The sequence below is a fragment of the Ambystoma mexicanum genome, chromosome 1p (genome assembly GCF_040938575.1).
Source record: "Ambystoma mexicanum isolate Mex_15411 chromosome 1p, UKY_AmexF1_1, whole genome shotgun sequence".
In the NCBI taxonomy this organism is placed as follows: domain Eukaryota; kingdom Metazoa; phylum Chordata; class Amphibia; order Caudata; family Ambystomatidae; genus Ambystoma; species Ambystoma mexicanum.
In genome coordinates this window covers 407,095,407-407,117,276 of record NC_090921.1, presented here as the reverse complement: position 1 = coordinate 407,117,276, position 21,870 = coordinate 407,095,407, and the positions used below count along the sequence as shown (strand labels likewise).

Genomic DNA, 21,870 nt, shown 5'->3' with positions numbered 1-21,870 from the left:
TCCACATCAAAAAGTCTGTCTGTGTCCAAACCTATGCTTGCCCTCACAACTAAGAGACAACTATAATGAAGGGATGGTTCAACTGAAGAAGTGAATAACAAAGTTTGGAAAATTGGCTAGCTGCCTTTCCCAAGTCGGGATATTGTTCAAATAGTAGGATCTTGCATGCAATGCCTGTACCATCTGGGGTATAGTATATGGTTTTTAATCCACACAGGTTTCCATGGCAAAAGTTCAGTTCAACACAAAGGTCCTAAGAGGTTTAGGTTTCCTACCCGAAACCTCAGACACCACTTTGACACTACAGTTGTCAAAGTTATCAGGAAACAGTCTTGTTGTATTCACTCAGGACTCAGGGTTCCATTTCCCAAGCTCAATAAAGTTCTTGCTCACATAACAAAGTTCACGGGTTCTTTTCACCTCACAACTCTTTCAGTGGAGCCCCCACCTAGTCGTGGTGCAGTTTTAGACCGCACGGTCCACCCATAAAAGGTCACGCAACTAGTGGTTCTTTATCCTTGGTACGTTTGGCCTTAGGGCTTTTCTTCATATATTAGGGCATCCTGGTCTAGGAGCAGTTTTAGACCACACGGTCCACCTATTGCAGGTCAAGCAACCCCAGCTCTGCCCTCAGTCTCTTCTTTCACTTGGCAATTCAGATTACTTTCATGGGTTTCTGGGCACTTCTCTGGCCCCTTTGATACTTTAGGATCTTCACCTCTGTTTGTATCATTAGTTTCTCCTATGGGCCCTTGCTCTCTGGCCCATACTTCCTTTTGGCTCACGTGCTTAGTTTTAATGTTCTTTATACTCTTTTGTACTTTTGCTACCACTTCGCCAGCTCCCCTCGGCAGCCGCTTTCCTTTTGATTCAGTGACCTCAGGAGTTTTATTGCGCTACTTTGTTGAACTTGTTTGTCAATTACTTCTTAGACGCTCGTTAACTTCTGTACTTCTCTCTTTAAGAGTATGCCGTACATGATCAGTCGACTGCTCTGTATCACTGCAGATTAGACGCACGCTGGGTTTCATTCACACTTTGAAACTCACCAGCGGCAGCGTCTCGGCTTCTGGCATTCTTGTTGTTCTGCCCCTTGGACAATCGTGGGCTGGCTCTCCCAGCCAGGGTAACAAGCAGTCTCTGGCCACAAGGAAAGGGACCAACTGCTCGCGTGGTTCCCTTGGATCCTTCTTTCCGGCTCCCTTACCACATACACACTGCCTGCTTTCCCTTGCAGACCTCCAGCAATTCGTTACACCGTTCTCGCTGGGAAACTCTCAGACTGGATGTGCCTTCCTGCTGCCCCTCGCACGCTCCTCTCCCTACTGTAGCTGGAACATTTATACACCTGTACCCTGTTAAGGGTTCTCAGGTGCATCTCCTTTGATTGGCTTGCCTGACTCCAATTAAGCCAATCACTGGAACATGCCCGACCTTGAAAGCCTCTAGGCTTCCTCTTCTTCGTCCCAGTGCCATAATGGTTTCTTTCACAGGTAATCTTCCTTACTCAAAGATACCTCTTCTTCTTCACAGTACTTTGCACGTTGTCAAAGGGTAAGGTACAGTCACAGTAGCCTACAAAAGCAGAGGGGGAATATGATGGATTGTCATCAAGACAGGAAGAATACCATGTCTCGCCCTTGGGCATTCTCGCTCTAGTCCCCAGAGACCCTCTACCAAGTCAATCCTCCCTCGCTTGTCCACCCCCAGGTTTGGGATCCAAAAGCGATGGCCCTTCCCTGGCCAGCTGACTAGAAGATCCCTAGGGAATAGGTTTGAGAATGGCATTGGGTTTCCTCACACATATTACAGCATGACATGTTACAAATTGTGCAGAAGATCAAATAGTAGCCACACACTGCTCATCCTACTAGCATTAGGCTGCAAGAAAAACTTTGCAGAATCTCAGATAAAACACATATGTGACATGCTGCAACATGCGCCACAGTAAGTTTGTGGTGGTAACATCTCTTTATTATTATTAGGGTATTTATTGATTACAAATAAAGCTTCCAGAAGCAGTGGAGCGATAGGAGGAAGAAGATGGTGAGGGAAGCAGAGAAACAAAGGAGTGCAGAGCTAACAATAGGGGAGGGGGCAGGTGGCCAGTTTGTCAACAAGTGATCTACAAGCAACGAGGGGAGAAATCAGTGTGGATCAGATCACCCAGTCTCAGGTAGGTTGGGAGTCGAGGGTATTTGGACCTATTTGTTAGGGAGGAGCCATTACTTGCAGAGGAGGATCTTGAGCTCCTTCTTAAGCGGCAGAAAAGGGGTAAAATCTGATGTTGATGGGCAGGAGGTTCCAGAATCTTAGGGCATAGACAGAGAGGGCTTATATTATGGTTCTTTCCTTCCTGCACCAGTGGGAGGGTTAAAAATGGAGAGGAGCTGGAAGCTATTTAGCTCTTGTCTGTAGTCTAGAAGAGCCTGGTTAGGTTAAAACCAACAGCTAGCAGTAGCTACTTTTGGGTCCCCAGGCCAACTGATGAACAGCAAACATAGCTATGTGACACACATTATGTGTGTTTGAACAATCTATAAATATGCATTAGGACACATCTATATGGCATTGAAAGCATAAAAAGTCATAAATAATGGACACTATGTTAAGGTCGCATCTGATGTCGATGTTCGATTTGCGGAACGCTATGCACTATCTCCTCTTTCCCAAATGGTAGCTCCTGCTCACTGGTTAATGTCGGACACCCAAGAGCTGCCATTTGCTCCTGCTTATCCAATCTTAATTTCAATCCCTGGGTGGAGTTAAAGTCTGAACATGTCCTTACTTCTGGTGGATCGTAGGCCTTCAGAGTTGCTGAGTTTCTCGGTTCAGTAGCTTGGAGACTTCAGGGTGACAGCCTTGTAGATGATGCAGCAGGATTTGAGGATGATACGGGCTTACAGCAGTAGCTAGTGCAGTATGATGAGGGTCGGGGTGATGTAGTCAAAATTGCAGAGTCCTTTCATGAGTCGTGCTGCAGCATGCATGACACATCTCAGGGGTAGCATGATAGTGACGGGAACGCCTTCCAAAAGGGCACTGCCACCATCCAGGTGGTAGAGGACCAAGGCTTGGACAGCAGATCTGAAGTTGTTTTTTGGGATGAAAGGCTTGACTTTGTGCAGGAAAGAAAGTTGGTAGCAAGCTGGTGTGTCTTCCCTGCTGTGTGTTGTTTGAAGGAGAGGTGTCTGTCAATGTCGAACGCGAGGGGCTTGATGCAGTTGGCCAGCTGTGGTGTGAAGTGCTCGAGGTGTATTGCAGAGAGCCATGTCTGGATGTCAGGGTGTTTGCTGTTGCTGGCCAAGAGTAGGAATTCAGTCTTGTAGGGGTTGCATTTCAGGAAAGCACTGGACATCCACAACAGGATCAATGGAAGCAGGCCTTAAGCTTGTGGCAGTCTTTGATGGAGGATATATAGAGCTATAGCTACTTGTTAGCTGTGCAGTGGATGTGGATGATGTATGGAGCGAGGAGGGTTCCAAGTGGTTCCATGTAACGATTGAAGATCATGGGGAGAGGGTGGATCCTTGCGGGACTCCACAAGTCATGGGTAGAGTTGGTGATCTGGAGGAATCCTTCTGTGCAAACTGGTGGCAATTAGAAAGGTACTATTTGAAACAGTTGAAGACCATCTCACTGAACCCTATGCAGCAATGTAACTTGTTGGTGAGTGCCTGGTGGTCTATTGTGTCAAATGCTGCTGAAAGAATAGGAATAACCAAGAGGCAAGGATGACCATCATCAAGGATTTTAAGGGCATTGTTGATCACCTCGATGGTAGGCGTTTCTGTGATGCATTTGGGTCTGAAGCCAGATTGGGCGGACTGACTGAGGTTGTTGGCTTCAATGCGTTGGAGAAGTTGCGTGGTCACTGCTTTCTCAAGAATCTTAGCCAGGAAGAGGAGATGGGTGATGAGGAGGTAGCTGCTGAGGTTGTCATGGGTTCAGTGTTGGTTTCTTGAGAAAGGGCAGAATCCAGTCTTGAGGGTCGAGAGAAAGATGCCTGGAGTTAGGGAGCAGTTGAAGTGCTTCAATGATAGTTTTGAGTATGGAAGCAGGAAGGATATCATCCGCGTACAATGTGGCATTGAGGGATGCTAGGGTGGCAGTGAGGTATTCCATAGTGACTGTCTTGAAAGTTGTCCAGGTACTTGTGTTTTTGCGAGATGGGGCGTGTAGTGTGCTATCAGCTGTAGCGTTGTTGTCCAAGTGCTGATGGATCATGCTAATTTTATTGATGAAGAAACAGTTTAATGGTAGTAGATTATTCGATGGAGTGTGGTAAGGTTGGGTCGGGCAGAGGTTTGATGCAGTGCTATACGGCTTTAAAGAGGGCTCTTCGTCCATTGGGTGCCTTGGCTATGGTGTTTTGGTAGTATTTGGTCTTGGCACTGGGGATCAGTTGTCTGCGTGTAGCACAGACTTCATTGAGCAGAGCGAGGTTGGATGCGCTGCAGGATTTTCTGGTTTTCGAATGGTTCATTTGGTGAAGCTTGGTTGTTTAACGTACCAGTGTGTGCAAGGCTTGAGGGTGCATTGTTTCACTGGTGAATGGTGGTTGATGTTTGTGAGAGTGGTGTTGAGTTTTTGGAGAAGCGAGTCACTGTCCTCGTTCGTGAGAGGTGGAGTTTGGTAAAGACTTCTGTGATCACCAGGACTGGGAATTATCTGAAGGCTTGTTTGCTGGGTTTCCTATGGGTTTGCTTGACTTGTGTGGTGTGCCTAATGTCAAGGGGGACTGAGAGATGGTCTGATCAGATGAGCAGTATTGGAGAGCTGTGATGGAGGGATCGGCAGGGAGGTGTTGATGGGGTAAAGGATATTACCTTTCCTGTAAACTGGGTCTTTTGTGTGCTGTATAAGGTTCAGAGTGTCGAGTAGGCAGTGGAGATTTTCGTTTATTGACTTGTTTGCCAGAGATGTTGAAGTCGCTGAGCAAAATGTTGTTGGCATGCGTGAGAGATATAGTGGTTACCAAGTCTGTGAAGTCTTCGATGAAGGCGGTGTTGGACTTGGGTGGTCTTTAGATGAGGTGAAAAGCACCCGTGTCCGTTGGGGAAAGAGGCAGGAAAGGTTTCTGAAAGAGACAATGGTGGTGACGTCTTCTGTCTCAGTATCAAAGGAAATCATAACCTGCTTCTAAGATCCCTGAATTTACAAGTCTTCTTGAATGCCTTGCTGCTCCTCTGTCAGGGGAATTTAGATCTGCTTTTATCAGACAGTAATTTCTGCCTTCAAACAGAAAAACCCATATACAAGCAGCCTTAATCAGGCCAATCAGCTGGTTTGGCAGCTCCTCGCAATGCAACTGCAACCAGAAACATGTGCATTGGAGTAATGTCCAAAGGGCTGCATATCTGAAAGGACCAAAACTCCAGCGGTGTGCAAGTCCTCAACTTCATTTTCAATCACAATGGCTGAGGAATCTGCCACTCTCCCAACAGATGGTGTGCTCAAAAGCCCTGGCAAGTTCAGTATTCATTCCATTTAATTCCAGAACTCTGTCTGAACGCTGCTTCATGTCTACAAACCTCCATTCTTTCTTGTGTTTTAACTTTATGTATCAGTAATTCTATTTCTGATGTGGTGTGTAAAGTAGGCCTGTTTGTAAATTCAGCCAAGTCAATATTACCGAACAATCGCTCGTTATGACACATTAAAAACAAGCAATTACTTTTCTCAAAGGAAAGCAACATGAAAAGTTGTGCACCTCCTGATGGACAGCTTTGCCATGGTGCACGTTACTACTATAGAAAATGAACATGAAACAAGCACATCAATTCATAAATAGGATATTCCATGTAGTCATTATCCAATGGGGAATTACTTCCTAAAATAGCTAAGGAGAAGGGAGAACTGGTATAGGTGCTAATTTGGTGTCTTTGGAACCAGGAGACATGATTTTTTAAAGCAACCTTTTTTTCACTTAACTAAATGTCTTGTAGTTGTGCGCGAATCCCCTTATCCCCGTGTCTAAATTGTTAATATAACGAATGTAGAAACACAACTGTAAAGTGTGCCCCGAACATAAGGTAGGAAAACCTTAAGTGTAATATAATGCTCACATCACTTTGCACTCCCACACTTGGATGCTTCGTTTTATGAGGAGGAAAAAGAAAGCTAAAATCATGCTCTTTTTCTATCCTATTGTCATGCTGGTTTTATCATGTGTGTTGAGCACCCTGCAAGTCAATTCTATTGAGAAAACATACACATGTAGTACAACAGTTGGGTCAAAATGCCCTTATATCAGAATAATAAATGTGAGCTTATTACTGGCCACAACTTTGAAACCATATAGCTAGCCAGCATTATTTTCAGGCTTTATGGGCAGACATGAAAAGTCGCACATGAAACTGCTGCCAAAATGGTTTGGTGAGGAGACAAAGCTACTTCTGGGCAAAGGGTGAGACACATCTAAACACAGAACTCTAACAGCAAAAAAATAAACATTTACCCCTTCTATTTACCATTGTTGTATCTACGTCTGCCCTAAAGTCTACCCACTGCAAGCCCTGGGCCCAACAATCCATTCACTCCAGGGCCTTCTTTGTTAATGTAGACCTTTGCCTTCAATATAACACTGCTGCTCACATTCAAGGCACAAGGCTGCTTTATAGTTGTTTCCATTTGTCAGGCTCACCGACCCACCACCCATTTTGGACCAGCCAAGCCAGATCAATGAAAACACTGAGCGCTCAGTCAGCTGAAGCTAGCGGCTGAGGAAGCACTCCAGGCTGCCTTTAATTGTCAAAGCGAAACACAGTTTCCCTATGAAAGTTTCTGTTCCCCAGCGTGCATGTCCAATGGACCATGAAAGGACAATGGTGTTTTGCTTCCCGAGCCTGCCATGGCCCATTGGGAATACAATTGGGCTCATTGAGGCTGGGGCACTGAATGTCTGAATGTGCATAGGAGGTGTGCCTGCACCTCCCAGCACAGACTATTTGGGACAGTGAGTTAGGAGCTCTCCACTCCACCACACATGTCTTGGAACCAGGAAGACAAATCTGGACCAGGGCAGTCATTAAGAAAAACAAGTATAAAAAATATATGTGTATGTGTGGGTTTGTGAATGCATGAGAGTGGGTATGGTGTATGGGTCTGTTCGGGTCTAAATGAGCAAGTGAAGGCAGTATGTATGAGTGAGTGAAGGCTTTATGAATGTATGTGTGTTGTTTATGCGGTGTGCAGGGGATCTGGGGTGGGGTCGGGATTCAGTTGGCAGCCAGTCTGTCTGGCTCTGTTTTTTAAATACGGAATGGCATCTTTTACTGAGCAGCAATGGTAAAGCAAACATGATAAGTGTTATCACGTTGCTGTATTGGCCTGCCTAGATGCAGCCAGACTTGCTGTTTTTTTTGCTGTTTTTTTTTAACTGTGGGATAGCACGTTTTCTGAGCATCAATGGGAAAGTAAATCTTATTAGTGTTATGATGTGACTGGACTGGCCTATTTAGGTGCAGCCAATCTGGCAATATTTCTTTTACTATGGCATGCCATTTTTTCTTGGCATTGATGGTTAAGCAAACATGACAGGTTTTATTATGCGGCTAGACTAGCCTACTTTGGTGCAGCCAGTCTGGCCATATTTCTTAATGTTGCACTGTATACGTTACTGGGCATCAATGCTAAACCAAATGTGATAAGTATTATTAAGTGGCTATTCTGGCCTACTTTGGTGCATCCAGTCTTGCTATATATTTTTTACTGAAACGTCGTTTTTTACTGGGAATCAAGGAAAGCAACAATGGTAAGTTGCTGGCCTACAAACAACTCCAGGCTCATGTTGAAGAACACAAGATCCTCGGCACTCGGGTTATAGGGCTCGGCATTGTACTGAAACAGCAATGCTCGATCTTAAGTCCACACTGGCAAGCATTGCTGACAAGAATCAAGCCACACTACTGATGCTTCTTGACCTCTCCGGAGCCTTTGACGTGGTAGATCACAGCTTACTAGTGACAAGGCTCAGAGAGGTCGCCAATTGTTCCTCAATGGCATCTAACTGGATTGCCTCCTTTCTGGGCCCTCGCATAGTTAGGGTTTGTGTAGGGAGTCACCACGCCACTCCTATCTCTCAAACCTGTGGTGTGCCACAAGGCTCCTGCCTGTCAACACTGCTTTTTAATTTGTACATTCGCCCTCTCTTGGACATCTTAAACAAACTTGGTGTTCAGTATACCAACTACGCAGACAACACACAGGTGGTCATACAGCTTAGTGGTCAGTACAGAAATGATGTTGAGGCCATCAATAACATCTACAAAGCCATCAAGGATGGGATGGCTTGTAACTCTATAGCCTTAAAAAACAATAAAACCGAACTAATGATAGTATCCTCCAAGAACACCCGGAGCAAACTAGATACTGATTACTCCAACTTCCTTATTGCAGGCAACATCATCACAGTCCAGAGGAAGGTAAAAACTCTGGGAGTTGTCTTAGACGACGAATTATCCATGAAGCTGCATGTCTCTTACATCAGGTTTAGCTGTGGACTGATCAATAAGCGAATCAATTACATCCGTCCATTTTTAACAGCCAAAAACTGTGCTCTTCTATCCACGGCGTTGATAAACTCCAGACTGGACTATTGCAATAGCTTATTGTCTGGTACTACTGCCGCAAATATCCAATCCTTACAAGTGGCCCAGAACAATGCCGTGCGGACCATCTTCACCCAATCACGTCGCTTCCATATCTCCATCTTCAGGAAGAAGCTTCATTGGCTACCAGTCAAACATCGCATTACACATAAAATGCTCACTACGACACATAAATGCCCCTCTTTCAGCAGTCCCATCTACTTGTCTGATCCATTAACATCAAGAGCAATGGAAGAAATATTTGTTCATCCTTTGCGACAGTCCTCGCTTCCCCCAGATTTAAGACTGCAAAATTTGGAGCCACCACGCTTGACATTCAGGGCCCTCTACTTTGGAATTATCTACTGGCAGGGCTAGGATAAATCAAATACTACCTCCAGTTTTAAAAGAGCCATAAAAACCTACCTTTTTAACATGGAGTAATACTTATGACCCCTTTCTGACCCTGCTTGCTCTCTCTTGTTGTCCTACCCATGTCTCTGTTTTTTGTGCGCCCTGAGGCCTACGGGCATGCGGCACGTTCTAAGAATTTAAGTAAATAAATAAAGTAAGTGTTCTTACATGGCGACGCAGGCCTACATGGGTGCAGTCCGTCTGCACACGCTTTCCTATAGTGGCATAGCATTTTCATTGACAAAGCCAGCAAGGGTATGTGCTTACGTGGGGACACTGGAATATATTGGTAGAGCCATAATGGACAGGTTTTATTTGTATTAATTTATTTTATTGTTTAAAGTGTGGAGCAAGCTCAAGAGCAACAGAGTGACGTACAGGGTGGGGTTAGCTAGCGTTTAGGCTGAAATCTTTTAACAGTAACACAGTACTGGGTGTCACAGTCTATTAGTTAGTTTGGGTATCCATTGAGATTAGTCCTTGATCAGGTGTTGTTGAAAAAGCCATGTTTTGAGGGATTTCTTATAGAATCAATACTGGCATTATGCGTGAAGCAAACATGAGCACGTTGTAATATGGAAATACAGGCTTATATTGGTGCAGCCAGCATGGAAATGTTGGGACATGGTCAACAAGAAAAGTTTTTATTCTGGAATATATCGTGGGGAAAAGGCATCATGAAAATGCTCTTGTGCACTGTTTACGACTTTTACCTACTTGCTTTTAGGTGCCATTCCAAACTGATTGCAAACTGTGTTGCTTTTTTAGACTTTTTCACAGAAACCCTTTTCAAAAATGTTCTCTGGGCAGAATCCCCTGAAACCACCTTCATGGGTGCAGGTCCACTCGCTATGCTCAGTCGATCCTGCATATTTGTGGGGAAACTTTACACCCCTACAATTAAAATGTCACCAGCCGTAACTGTCATTTCTGTCTATCCCACAGTGTAAAAAAAACATGCCACGTTTCCTAGAATATTCGCGTACAATCCACAGCGATAGACCTACAGGTATAATATTAAGACCAGAAAGAGACTGGCAACTGACACCCAGGAAATATCTATTAAACGATGTTGGATTAATTACAATGCTTTATAATGCTATCAAAAAATTGTTGGTGTAAACAGAAAATATGATTCTCAGTTTTTTTTTTTTTAAACTTCAATTTTTATTCAGGTTTACAAAACAGTGTTTAAACATTCCCCAAACCCCCTCCTCCCCCCAACCCCACCGCCCCAACTTGTACCCACCCCCCCGACCCCATGTCCAAACCAAGTCTGTTGTTCCGGGAGACTTTTATCGTACTCTCCCTCTCTTCGGGTGTGATGCAGCTAGTGCCCATGACTCCGACAGGCCTGAAGCCGCCTTGCCCCGGGTACCGGGCCTCCCTGTCTTTTTTTGCACAGCTCTCAGTCTGATTTGCCCCGTTGGGACCGAGCTCCCCACCCAGGATTCAATGGACCTCCCATCCCCAGGATTGTTGTACTCCGTACCAGTTTGTGAGGAATGAGACTATGTCGTTGTTCACCATGGCAGTCAGTTTGTCCATCACAAAAATGTTTTTTACTTTTTTCATCCAATCTTCCCTAGAAGGGGGCTCCAGGCTTTTCCATTTTTGTGCGAGGGCTACTCTACCCGCCCCCAGCATTGTCTCCCACATCCGGGGGGAGGCCCAGTAGCATCGTCAGGGGATTTAGAGGTAAGTGTTCCTCTATCACTTCCGCCATCCAGTCCCTCACTGACCCCCAGTACACTTGAGCCTTTGGACAATGCCACCACATATGGCTCCTGGAGCCTGCTTGACCACATCCCCTCGGGCACAACGGGGACACCGCCAGGAACATCTTAGATAATTTCACTGGGTCCCTATGCCACCCCTGCAGTAGCTTAAAGTTCTGTTCCATATCGGCGGTAAATAAATTCCCATGGAAGGCAATTTCGAATATTCTGGACCAGGAGTCCTCTGAAATCTCCTCTCCCGCCAGGTCATTCCAGAACTTGCGAAAATTTCTCCTTCCCTGGAGGTCGTACGTATTGAGGATTTTATACATGGAAGATACCACCCCCTTCCTCGAGGTCGCCGTATCTATGAACTTCTCAAAGGGGGTTAGCTGTCTACTCAGATTGGGGCCCCATGACTGATCACATAGAATTCCCTTTAGGCGGAGGTACTCAAAGATGGTTAGGGATCCCTGGCCGAGCGCGTCCCTTAGTTCCTCATAGGGCAGGAATTCACCCTCCCTGAACATCTGCCCTGCCCACTCCAGTCCCTTATCCGACCAGGTTTGGGATGACCTAAACCCCTTTTTACCCAGTTGAGGGGATGGCCCCAGAGGGAGGTCATCGGGGACGGCCATGTAGTGAGGAACGCTGTCTGAGGCCCTTCCTTCCAAATATCCCAGAGAACCCCCAAGGTCGGGTGGGTTTTCAAATGACTCGGGATTGTTCTTCGCGGAGCCCACACAAGGTTGCGGACCTTCAGGGGGTGGGTGTCCATATCCTCCAGGTTTGACCAGTACGTCCCCATTCCTTCCTTCATGTGTTCCAATAGTACTCGCAGCTGGGTGGCGCGGAAGTACAAATGGAAGTCCGGCAACCCAAACCCTCCCTCGGCAACGTCAGTGTGGTCTTCCTGGTTCTCGGGGTTTTCCCCTGCCATATAAAGTCCTGGATAGCATTCCGGAGAGCCCTGAAAGCCTGCTCTGGGACATTGGTCGGAAGGGCTGTAAAAAGGTATAGGAGCCGTGGCAGTACGTTCATTTTAACCGCCGTCATCCTGCCATACCAGGAGAGGATCATCCCGCCCCACCTCCTCAGATCTGATGTGATCCCTGTTGTTATGGGTTCGTAGTTCGCTGTGGCCAGTTTAGTTAGGTCCCGTGTGAGGAGAACCCCCAGATATCGTATTTCGGCCTTCCCCAGTTCAATCCTGTGAAGCCTATCTAAGGGGTCTAGCACCGGGTCCCGAAGTCTCATAGGGAGCAGGACCGATTTCGAAGCGTTGACTTTCAGGCCCGAGAAGCGTCCAAACTCGGTCACCAGGTTCAACAGAGGGGGGAGTGAGGAGCTATGGTCTACCAGGTAAACCAGGATGTCATCTGCAAATAGGGAGAGTTTAAATTCCACCTCTACCCCTGCTGATCCACTTAATTCCTGGATGTGATCTGATCGCTATGGCCAGGGCTTCTATCGTGAGGACGTATATCAGGGGGGAGAGGGGACACCCCTGTCTTGTCCCTCGAGAGAGGGGGAAGGCGTCGGTCAACTCCCCATTCACTTGGACCCTTGCCGTGGGAGCTCTGTAAAGTGCCGTTACCCAGCTCATGATGTGGATCCCAAAACCCATCTTCCTCAGTAGGAGATCCATGTACCGCCATTCGACCCTGTCGAACGCTTTCTCTGAATCTAAGGAGAGGACACTTGCGTTGAGCTCCGACCGTTGCGCGAAGTGGAATAGATCTATGGTCTTACGTATGTTATCCGAACCCTGCCTCTCCCTGATGAAGCCCACCTGATCTCCATGGACTAGCTTTGGCAATATACCCTCTATCCGCCTCCCCACCACCTTGGCCAGAATCTTAACGTCAATGTTTAGCAGTGATATGGGGCGGTAAGATGCACACTCTGCACGGTCCCTCCCCTCCTTGGGTAACACCGCGATGATAGCCCCCATCTTGGAATCAGGAAGAGTTTCCCCCTCTAGCACGGAGTTGATAACTCTCACTAGGTAGGGGATTAAAGAGGATCGGAATCTTTTGTAAAAATAAACGGAAAACCCGTCATCCCCGGGGGTGGTTCCCGCTTTCCTCCCGCTTATCGCCTTGTCTACCTCTTCCTCGGTCACTGGCCCTTCCAGACCCTCGGACATCTCCCAAGACAAAGTAGGGAGTTGGATTGAGTTCAAGAAATCTTCTATCGGAGCAGATACCCCATCATATTCGGATGAGTACAGGGTCTCAGAATATCGGCGAAAGGCTTCTCCAATAGGGGAAGACTCGCAACCCAGAGTTAACTGAGCGTCCCTCACTTCCTTCACCATTTTGCTCCTCTGGACCTCCCTCAGCTTCTAGGCCAGGATCCTGTCTGCTTTGTCCCCTTTCTCATAGTACTTTTGCTTAACCATCTGAAGACTTCTCTCCGTTTTGTGGAGGAGTAAGTCCTTCAGCTGGAGCCTGTAATCCTCCAGGGCGGCCACACGGTCGCATTCCGGCCCTCAGTCCGGGGAGTCCCCCGGCTGGAGTCGGGCGATTTTTTCCCAGAGGGTCTTCTCCTGAGCCTCTCTCACCCTTTTTGCCGATGCACCCTTTTGGATAAGAACACCCCGTAGAGTCGCCTTAAAGGCGTCCCAGAGCGTGTGTGTGCCCACTTCCCCATTGTCGTTTAGTTCAAAAAATTCTGTTATGGCGTCTGCAATCTCTTGGGCGTGGACTTCGTCCTTTAGTAGGGCATCGTTGCATTTCCAACGGCCTCTGCGTTCCTTCCGCCATCCCCCCGATATTGTAACCCCCACCATGTCATGAGCCGACCAGGGTACGGGATCGACCCTGTAGCCTGCAACATACGGGCGAAGGGTTGCGTCCACCAAAATATAGTCTGTCCGTGAGAACGAAGCATGGGTGGCCGAGTAGTGTGAAAAAGAGGGGATTCCTGCTCTGAGGGACAGAATTGAATCTACCAGGTCCAGCTCTTCGTTCACCCTCCGGAAGGTGCGCGCCGTGGACTCATCCGCGGGTCTGGGGGCCCACCCGCTTCCTATCCAAAGATGGGTCCAGCACCATGTTGAAATCTCCCCCTACTACCAACATGCCCCGTACAAATAGCTTGAGCTTCTCCTTTACTCCCTCCCAGAATTGGGCCCAGCCATCATTCGGACCGTACACCACAGCCAGGGTCAGGGGGGATCCTTGTAAGGTGCCCCTCACCAATAGAAAACGGCCCTCAGGGTCCTGCAGGGTGGCCTCGCTAGTGAAGCGGACATCCCTGGCAACCGGGATGGGCACCCCTCTTTTCTTCCCCTTGTGGGATGCATGGAAAACCTCCCCTATACCCCCCTCTCATTTTGGGATCCTTCCCCCGCACCCAGTGTGTCTCTTGCAAAAACAACAGGTCCAACTTTGCCCTCCTGAATTCTCGGCAAACCAGGGACCTCTTGGTGGGGGTGTTCAAGCCCTGCACATTCAGGGTGCCCAATCCCAGGGCCGGTTGGCAGTCAGCCATAATCTAAGTCGCCAGATCTGTTGGGCACCTGCCTAGCATCACTATTCCCTTTTCGCTCCCTTAGTCTCATTGTTAGGACATTATTTGAACCTTTCCCCAACTCGTCCCCGAACCCCTTCCCCAACCAGAAACCCCCAACTAACTTCGTCTCCCCCTACACCCTCCCCGGCGTCCAGCCAATTAGTTCCGCCATACCTGGCATTAGGCCGGACCACCAGACTGCCCTTCCCGAATGGGGACTCACATCGACGCTCTTTGTTATGAGCCCCCGCCCCTCCGTTTCTTCCCCACTGTCGCCCCCATCTTACTTGCTGTCCTGGGTGAATCTTTGTTCATCCGGACCACCATTGCGTCGGGTCCCGTCCCTCAAGCGGACGGGTCGCCCCGGTCCTCAGTCCTCTGAGTCATTGCGCACCCCCTCCCTCCCGGACAGTGGGGTGTTTAGCTTCCTGTATTTTCTCGAGACGGTTTTCCTCCTCCTGGACCCAGGCTGGTCCGAGGTCCCCTCCCCGATTGCTGCCGGGCCCACCAGGCCTCTTCTGGGGGTAGACTCCGTCACATAATCCTGAATGGCCCCTTTTATATCCTCTTCTGTGATGAACAATGTCCGTTGGCCCAATTTATTCAAAAGTCAGGGAGAATGGGTACCCCCATCTGTAGCGCACCCCTTTGTCCTTCAACAGTTGCGTGAGGGGGCGGCACATTCTCCGCTTCGCCAAGGTGTAGGCGGAAAGGTCTTGAAATATTGAGATCTCTTGCGGAAATCACCCCCGCTTTCCTTACCTCCTCCAAGACCTTTGCCTTGTCCGTATAATAGTGAAATTGCGCGAGGATCGAGCGGGGACCCCCTGCCCTACCGCCCACTCTGTGCACACAATCAAATGTCAGCTCCGTGGTCATCTCTTCCGCGAAAAGGAGGGTGATTATGTCTCGCACCATACGGGTTAAGTCTCTCTCCGTTTCCCCCTCCACTTCGGTAACCCCAAAAAATCTGAGATTGTTCCTCCTTTCCCTATTTTCGTAGTCGTCCATTTGCCTGGCCCTTTCCTCGTCCCTCTTTTCCAGGGCCGCTAGCCGCATCTCCATTTGCACCTCCTGCGTAGCTGAGGACGACTGATAGGTTTCCACTTGCAAGAGCCTGTCCTCCACCTTGTCCACCCTGTTGTCCATTTTTTCTAGTTTCTGCGCAATGTCTGATCGTATATCCCGGATCTCCTGGAGTATGGATGCGAATCCCCTCTCCATAGCTGCTGCAGAGTGCGTCGGGGCTTCCGAATGGGCCATGGTCCCGTGGTTTGTGGGGTTCTCGTTTTTGTCACCAGCCCCCTCGTAGCGAAAGGATTGCAGGGTCTCCCGTCAGTTCATACGGGCATTTCCCGTTCCTGCTTCGCTGATCCCCACCGGCTCTGGGACGAGGGGACTGCCCCCCGGGGCCTAGTGGATGGGTCCGTGCGGCGGGAGGGGACCTTTAGGCGGGCACACGCCCCACCAGACCATGTGGGGGCCTCACACCCGGGTCCTGTAAAGTCCTGGGGGACTGCAGGCGGGCACACGCCATGCGGCCTAACGCAGGGGCCTCCACCTACCAGAAGTGAGCGCCAGATAATTTCTCGGGTGGAGGGGTCGTGGGGTGGAAGCCCTCCGGGTCCTCGACCTCTATTGCCGTCGTCTGTCTCCTCCTCGGGCACGGGCTTGTGGGCCTTTCACAGCAGGAGGGGGGGAGGGGACCACCCTCTCTCCCTGGGCGTCGCCTCGTCTCCGGCCCCAGGCTCGTCCCGCCGCCACCAGCTCTCTTCGCCAGGGGGGGGGGGGTGTGGAACACACACCCAGGCTCTACCGCTAAGGGAGCCCCGTCCGTGGTGCTTCCGTTCGCCCGCATCCTCTTCCTGCTTCGGGACCGATGTCCCGGGTCTCCGTGTCTTCCCACGGTGGTGGGCGGAGGGCTCTCCGCGTGGGCCCCGCACTCCAATGGGAATCCCCCGCCTTGCCGGGCAACGCCCACGCTGTGGGTCTGCGGTTGAGGGATCTCCCCTCCAGGCACTCCCTTCGCTCCGTCACTTTGGGCCGTGAGGTCTGTTCTCCGGCTTCCCGGTGTCCCCAGAGTCCGCTATTTCGTTCAAAAGTGGCGCGGGGGGGGTCCAGCAGCCGATACAGCACTGTGTTGCCGCCAGGGGAGTCCGGGGGGGGGGGCTCAATCCCTATCAACGGCCCGAGTACGGCGGGAGAGCAACACTCAGGCTGCCATCACCTGCGCGCCCCCTGGTGGCCTCCCCAATTGTCAGTTTTTGATCAGAATCTTTGACATAAACAACTCACTGAAATTGCTTAGACCCTCAGCTACTGCATGTGCCTTGATTTAGGGTTTACGTCTGTTAAGAAAGGACTACAGTGTACAAATGAGCATGGGGAATGTTCTTTATTTTCTGTATCTTACAGTCGATGTTTCTTCTCAATTTTAATTATGGCTCATAGAGATGGTGATTGCCACCTATATGACAAGAGAGTATTGGTACACAAATTATCGGTAGGCTTAGCACTTCTGTCTGGCATTTGCAGGGGGATAAACATATATATGTAAATAAATGGTACGTTGGGAGCACCATTAGCACGTTAAAAGTCCAGATACAGCAACATGTTATAGCCATTGTTAAGAATGATATGAATTACCCCATGGCAAAACATTTTGCTGATCCCCACAAAAGGGACTTTGGAAGGCTTCAGCTTTTTTGGCATACGCAGGATTGAAGTTGGCCAATGAGGTGGGGATCGAGAACGGACTCTTAGACAACAGGAAACACGGTGCATTTTGGACTTGGAGAATAAAAATTCCCAACGGACACATTATAGACGAGGAGCTATATACATTTCTGGGACAACGAAATTAGCTTCACCTTCAGTGATACGCTTGCGCCTGTATATGTGTTTTAACTGTTTTTCTTTGTTCTATTCTAATACACTTGGCCTGTGACTTTCTGCTTCATCTCAGGATGTGGGGAGAATTAATATTTGAAATGGTTAGATCTCCTCTCTTTCTCTCTTTTTCTCTTTTTTCTTCTTTCGTTTTCTTTGTATTTTTCTTGTGTATTTACTTTGAGCTTTTAAATCACTTGTATTAAGTATCTTTTTCTCTTTTCCCCTTTTACCCCCTCGTGGTCTTTTCCCCTCCTCTCTCTTCTTTCTCACCCCTCCCCTCCTTCCCCCCCTTTTCTTTCTCGGTTCTAGACTTAGACAGAGTTATATATATTTTATTATGATAATGAGGTTTCATTAGATCCCATAACGAAGTGACAGATAAAGTGACATTTGAACACAACAGTTACTATTAACGTTTCAAGAGATGTGCAAAAGTTGTTGTCCTCCAAAAGCCAATGGCTTCATTTATGATAATTAGTCGAGATTTTCAGAAATTAATCAAAACTTTATAGCGTTATTGTCAGTGAGAACAACTAAGTAGATTGAGGAGTTCCTTATATGTGGCATGAGAAGATCAGAAACAAACCAAAGGTCTAGTCTAGACTCAAAGCAGCCTGACATATTGCTCCATGTAAATGCAATCCCATTGAGGTGCATGCATCTCTATGTTCCTATGACAACAAGGAACATCAGGTGTTGCTGATCAGTTGTTGAATGAGTGGATTTCTAGAAGATCCGATAGGAGGGGAAATATATAGAGCATTTCTAACAGTCCTTCGCTGAAATCAACAACCATTATAAAGTGTATGTTAGGGTACTTGGGCTTTAGTTCAGCCAACTTATAGCAGACTGCTGAGACTAAAACGTTATTCAGTTCTGATTTGTATGCATAAATACTTGGAAGGGAAAAGATAAGATTATCTATTTTGCAGAGAAGGATTACCCAGTGCTCGTCTAAACCAATGGGAGACCAAAATATATCTCCTACAAAATTATTAAGCATAATGACAACATCATCTTAGATGGAGGTTCCACTGGAGAAATATACTATATGAGCCCACGGTGCTCTCCAAAATTGGTCATCCTTCACACAGGGGTGTGGCTCTTGAAATAATAAAACATTTACATGTAAATATCTACAAAATAAAAATATAGATTTCATTTTATCAAGTCTCTAATGCCCCTAAAGTTTAATGATATAAACTTTACATTAAGAACCATCAAACAAATAAGGATGGAAAAGGTATGAATAAAAGTAAACCTGCATAGCTCAAACATTACTGTAGGTGGGAAATAATATGTATCCTATCGAGAAACGTTGATATAAATTGTTGAAAATTACATTCAGACGTTATCATGTGTCAGCTAGTCCGAACTCAGAGTGGAGATAACAGTTTGCCCTGTGCATTTTTCCTTTGCATCTTTCCTTCAAAGATAAAGCTTTAAGATGCTTTAACGATGTTTAAGCAATTGGAAAGAGATACTGTTCAGCATCAATATGCAAGTATATAATCATACATCAGGATATATCAGCCACCCTCTGGCACAATCAATCGTTTACCATTCATGCAAGCATCAGGACCTCTACAGTGGGCTCGTGTTCTATGCAGGCAAACTTTCTGCGCAATTAGCCACAGTTTGTGCTTTATTTATGGAGGAATTAGTGCCATTATTTTAAGTACCTTTGCGCTCATATCTCCAAATGATTTTTCAGGTATAACTTTTATCCAGAGCCTCGACTGTCTGGAGTACCTCGCATAGTAGGCAAGTCCTTCTTGTAGCTTTCATTCATTGCAGTTGCTTCATTTAAGAATGTCTTCAAACATATCTATTTGGATTCATCCAACTCTACTTGTAGTAAACTAACTTAATTTCCTACCTCTGCGGATTGTACCATACAGTTCTGGGCTGCCTGCTGAGCTTTTTCAGATGCCTGCACAGACCATGCAAAGCCCCGTTTGATGTTTGCTAGGTGCAGTGGTATATCCTGCAGGAGGTACTACTATGTTTTCAGCTCCAGTGGAGGGGGCACTCTTAAAGGTCCCTGGTGGAAGTTTAGAGGGTGTTTCTGGTAATGGCACAACACATGCTTTCGCAACCCTGGCTATAGCTACCTCTGCTCCCATTTCTGGAGCCTCCTTATTGCTGATTAGATGAATTTTGAACTATTTGTATCGCGCACACAACAAACTTAATCGAATCCTGACGCAGATGGTACCGTGAACTGGAAGACAGCAAGTCATCTCAACGAGCATTGATGCCACAAAAGCAAAATTCACAGAGAGACAATGAAGAATCCATAACTACTTGAACAGATACATCTTTAGATTCGCTCTAAAGGTCGAAAGAGAATTTGCCCTTCTTAACTTCAGTGGAAGGCTGTTCCACAATGGTGGTCCAGCCACTGAGAAGCTACGATCTCCTCTTGAGACACAGTTGGTCCTAGGAATGGTGAGGAGGCATTGATCTTCAGAGCTACGGGCCCGGCTCGGTAGTTAACGCTTCTGTTTCTTTATCATATAGATTGGTGCCAACCCATTCATGCATTTGTACACCAAACACCCTATCTTGAATGTTATACGTCTTCCACCGCTAGCCAGTGCAACGACCGACAAAGACCTGAGTTTGGAGTGTTCTTGGCTACACCAAATACCAGCCTTACTCCTGCATTTTGGGCTTTTTGTAAGCAGTAAATCTGTTTAACCGGAGCTCTGGGCAAAAGTCCATTGCAATAATCTAAGTTAGAGTTAATTAAAGCTCTCACAACCACAGCACGATTAGTATCAGGGACATAAGGTAATACTTGGCGTAAGAGGCGAATATTGTAGAAAACCACCTGTACTTTGGCAGAAACCTGGCCATTACAGCCCAGATCACTCTGCCAAATACAGCCAAGATTCTTTACCTTAGTGACATATGTAAGACTGGTGCCCAAAAACTGGGGAGGAGGGCGACAGCTTTTTCCTTCGAGCGGGTGTTTAGGACCAAATAATATCACATCTGTTTTTTTTGGATTGAGTTGCAACCAATTTTTTCCATCCAGGTCCATATTTCTTCCAAGCACCTGCTAACCAAGGCAATAGCATCCTCCACATCATCAAGCCTGATATAAAGTGGAGTATCGTCGGCATAAGAATGGAATCAAAGATGATATTTCTCCAAGATATCCATCAGAGCATGAAGATAAATATTGAAAAGAAGTGGAGAGAGTGCTGATCCTTGCGGCACCCCACAACACTGAAGGAGAATTTCCGATAAGAAACCTCCCGACTAAACACATTGTTTGTGCCCAGTAAGAAATGAGGTGACCCTTGTAGGGCACAAAAGAGATGTATTGCTGGAGGTACTAGCACAGTACTGCAGATTGGGATGTTGCTAGATTTCCCTGGTAGTGCCAGCTGTCGTCCATGTCCACTGTTGGGGCATCCTGAGATAGCAAAGTGCTCCCATGTTTCCCCATTTCAAGTTTTAATGTGGTGAGGTCTCAGATTTAAATGGTCAGGGTTATCATGTTTAATACCAATAGCTGCACAGTTGCAGATCCCTCCTGGTTTACCTTTCTTTTTTACCTTCTACATACTGCACTTACAGAGGGTGTGTGCACCGGTGGCCCGGGTCGTTACTTCCGTCATGAGACTGCCTACTACAATCTATGCTCATTTAAGACTCATTTTGAAATGGGATCATTCAGATCCTGCAGTCCAAATAGTTACAATTTAGAATCCTACTTTAGGTTAAACCATGCACCACTATGGTGTTTGTGTGATTGCTTAATACAGCAGTTGCTGTGTCGTTTTACAGGCTCGTCACAGGGCTTTGGTAGAGATCAATATTGAGTTAGTTGGTAAATGTGAGCGAGGGTGAAAGATAATCAGTGGGAGATATGACCTCGGATAACATGTGGAAATGTAATCAACGTGAAATGGGGGATTAAAGGACAGACACGTGCATATAGGTTAGGAAGTATCCTGCATTACATGGGAGGCAAGTGAAAGTGGGAAAACAGCCTTTGTGTTGCTAGGTTGGCCAGTCTGACAAGGATCTACGGAGGCCCCCATTGGCCTTTACTCAAGCACTGCTACCCATGGCTCTTATTAGCAACTGAAGGCTTGTTTGAATTAAGAGCATTCTGGAGCATGGGGCACTGGGGTGTCACTACCTGAAACTAGGCAACGTGCTTTTGACATTTTAAACTCTGTTAAGTAAATTATAAGGGTGTTGCCTGAACTTAGGTTCAAGATGGCATGCAGTGTGTGGACGAATTCTGCATTTACCCTGGCAGTTTTCTCAAGAAGACTTTATACAATGTTTAGAGGAGTTTGAGTGGTATGCCATACACCATGGGATTGTAAAGTTTACAGGTTTCAACCAATCTAGGTGCATAGATTTGAGCTCACCGTAGTTGTGATCACTTGTGCTGGGGGAGAGGGGTGCAGGGAGGACGTGTAAATATTGAACAGCAAAACGGATTGAACGACATACACATCATGAAAACCGTGTCTTGGTGGTACCTTCCACTGCCCAAATTCTGATGACTCTGCACAGTTTTGATGGAATCTTTACATCGATTTTAGTAAGTGCCTGAGATTCCAAACACGTGGCTCAGTTGGTTCAGAAGTAGGCGCTGGCCTACCATGTCACAGCCTGCACAGGCAGGGAATATCCAAGAAGCATAAAGCCAGCTTTACCTCTCCTCCTCGTCACCTCTTTGATCTCAACTTAGTTGCCACCAATAG

General features: G+C 47.1%; 1 protein-coding gene across 1 annotated transcript in view; it reads right to left on the bottom strand.

Annotated features, from left to right (window-relative positions):
* Nucleotides 1-21,870, bottom strand: part of TMEM38A (transmembrane protein 38A) — a 118,774-nt gene that overhangs the window by 21,963 nt on the left and 74,941 nt on the right. The gene's annotated exons all lie outside the window — the stretch shown is intronic.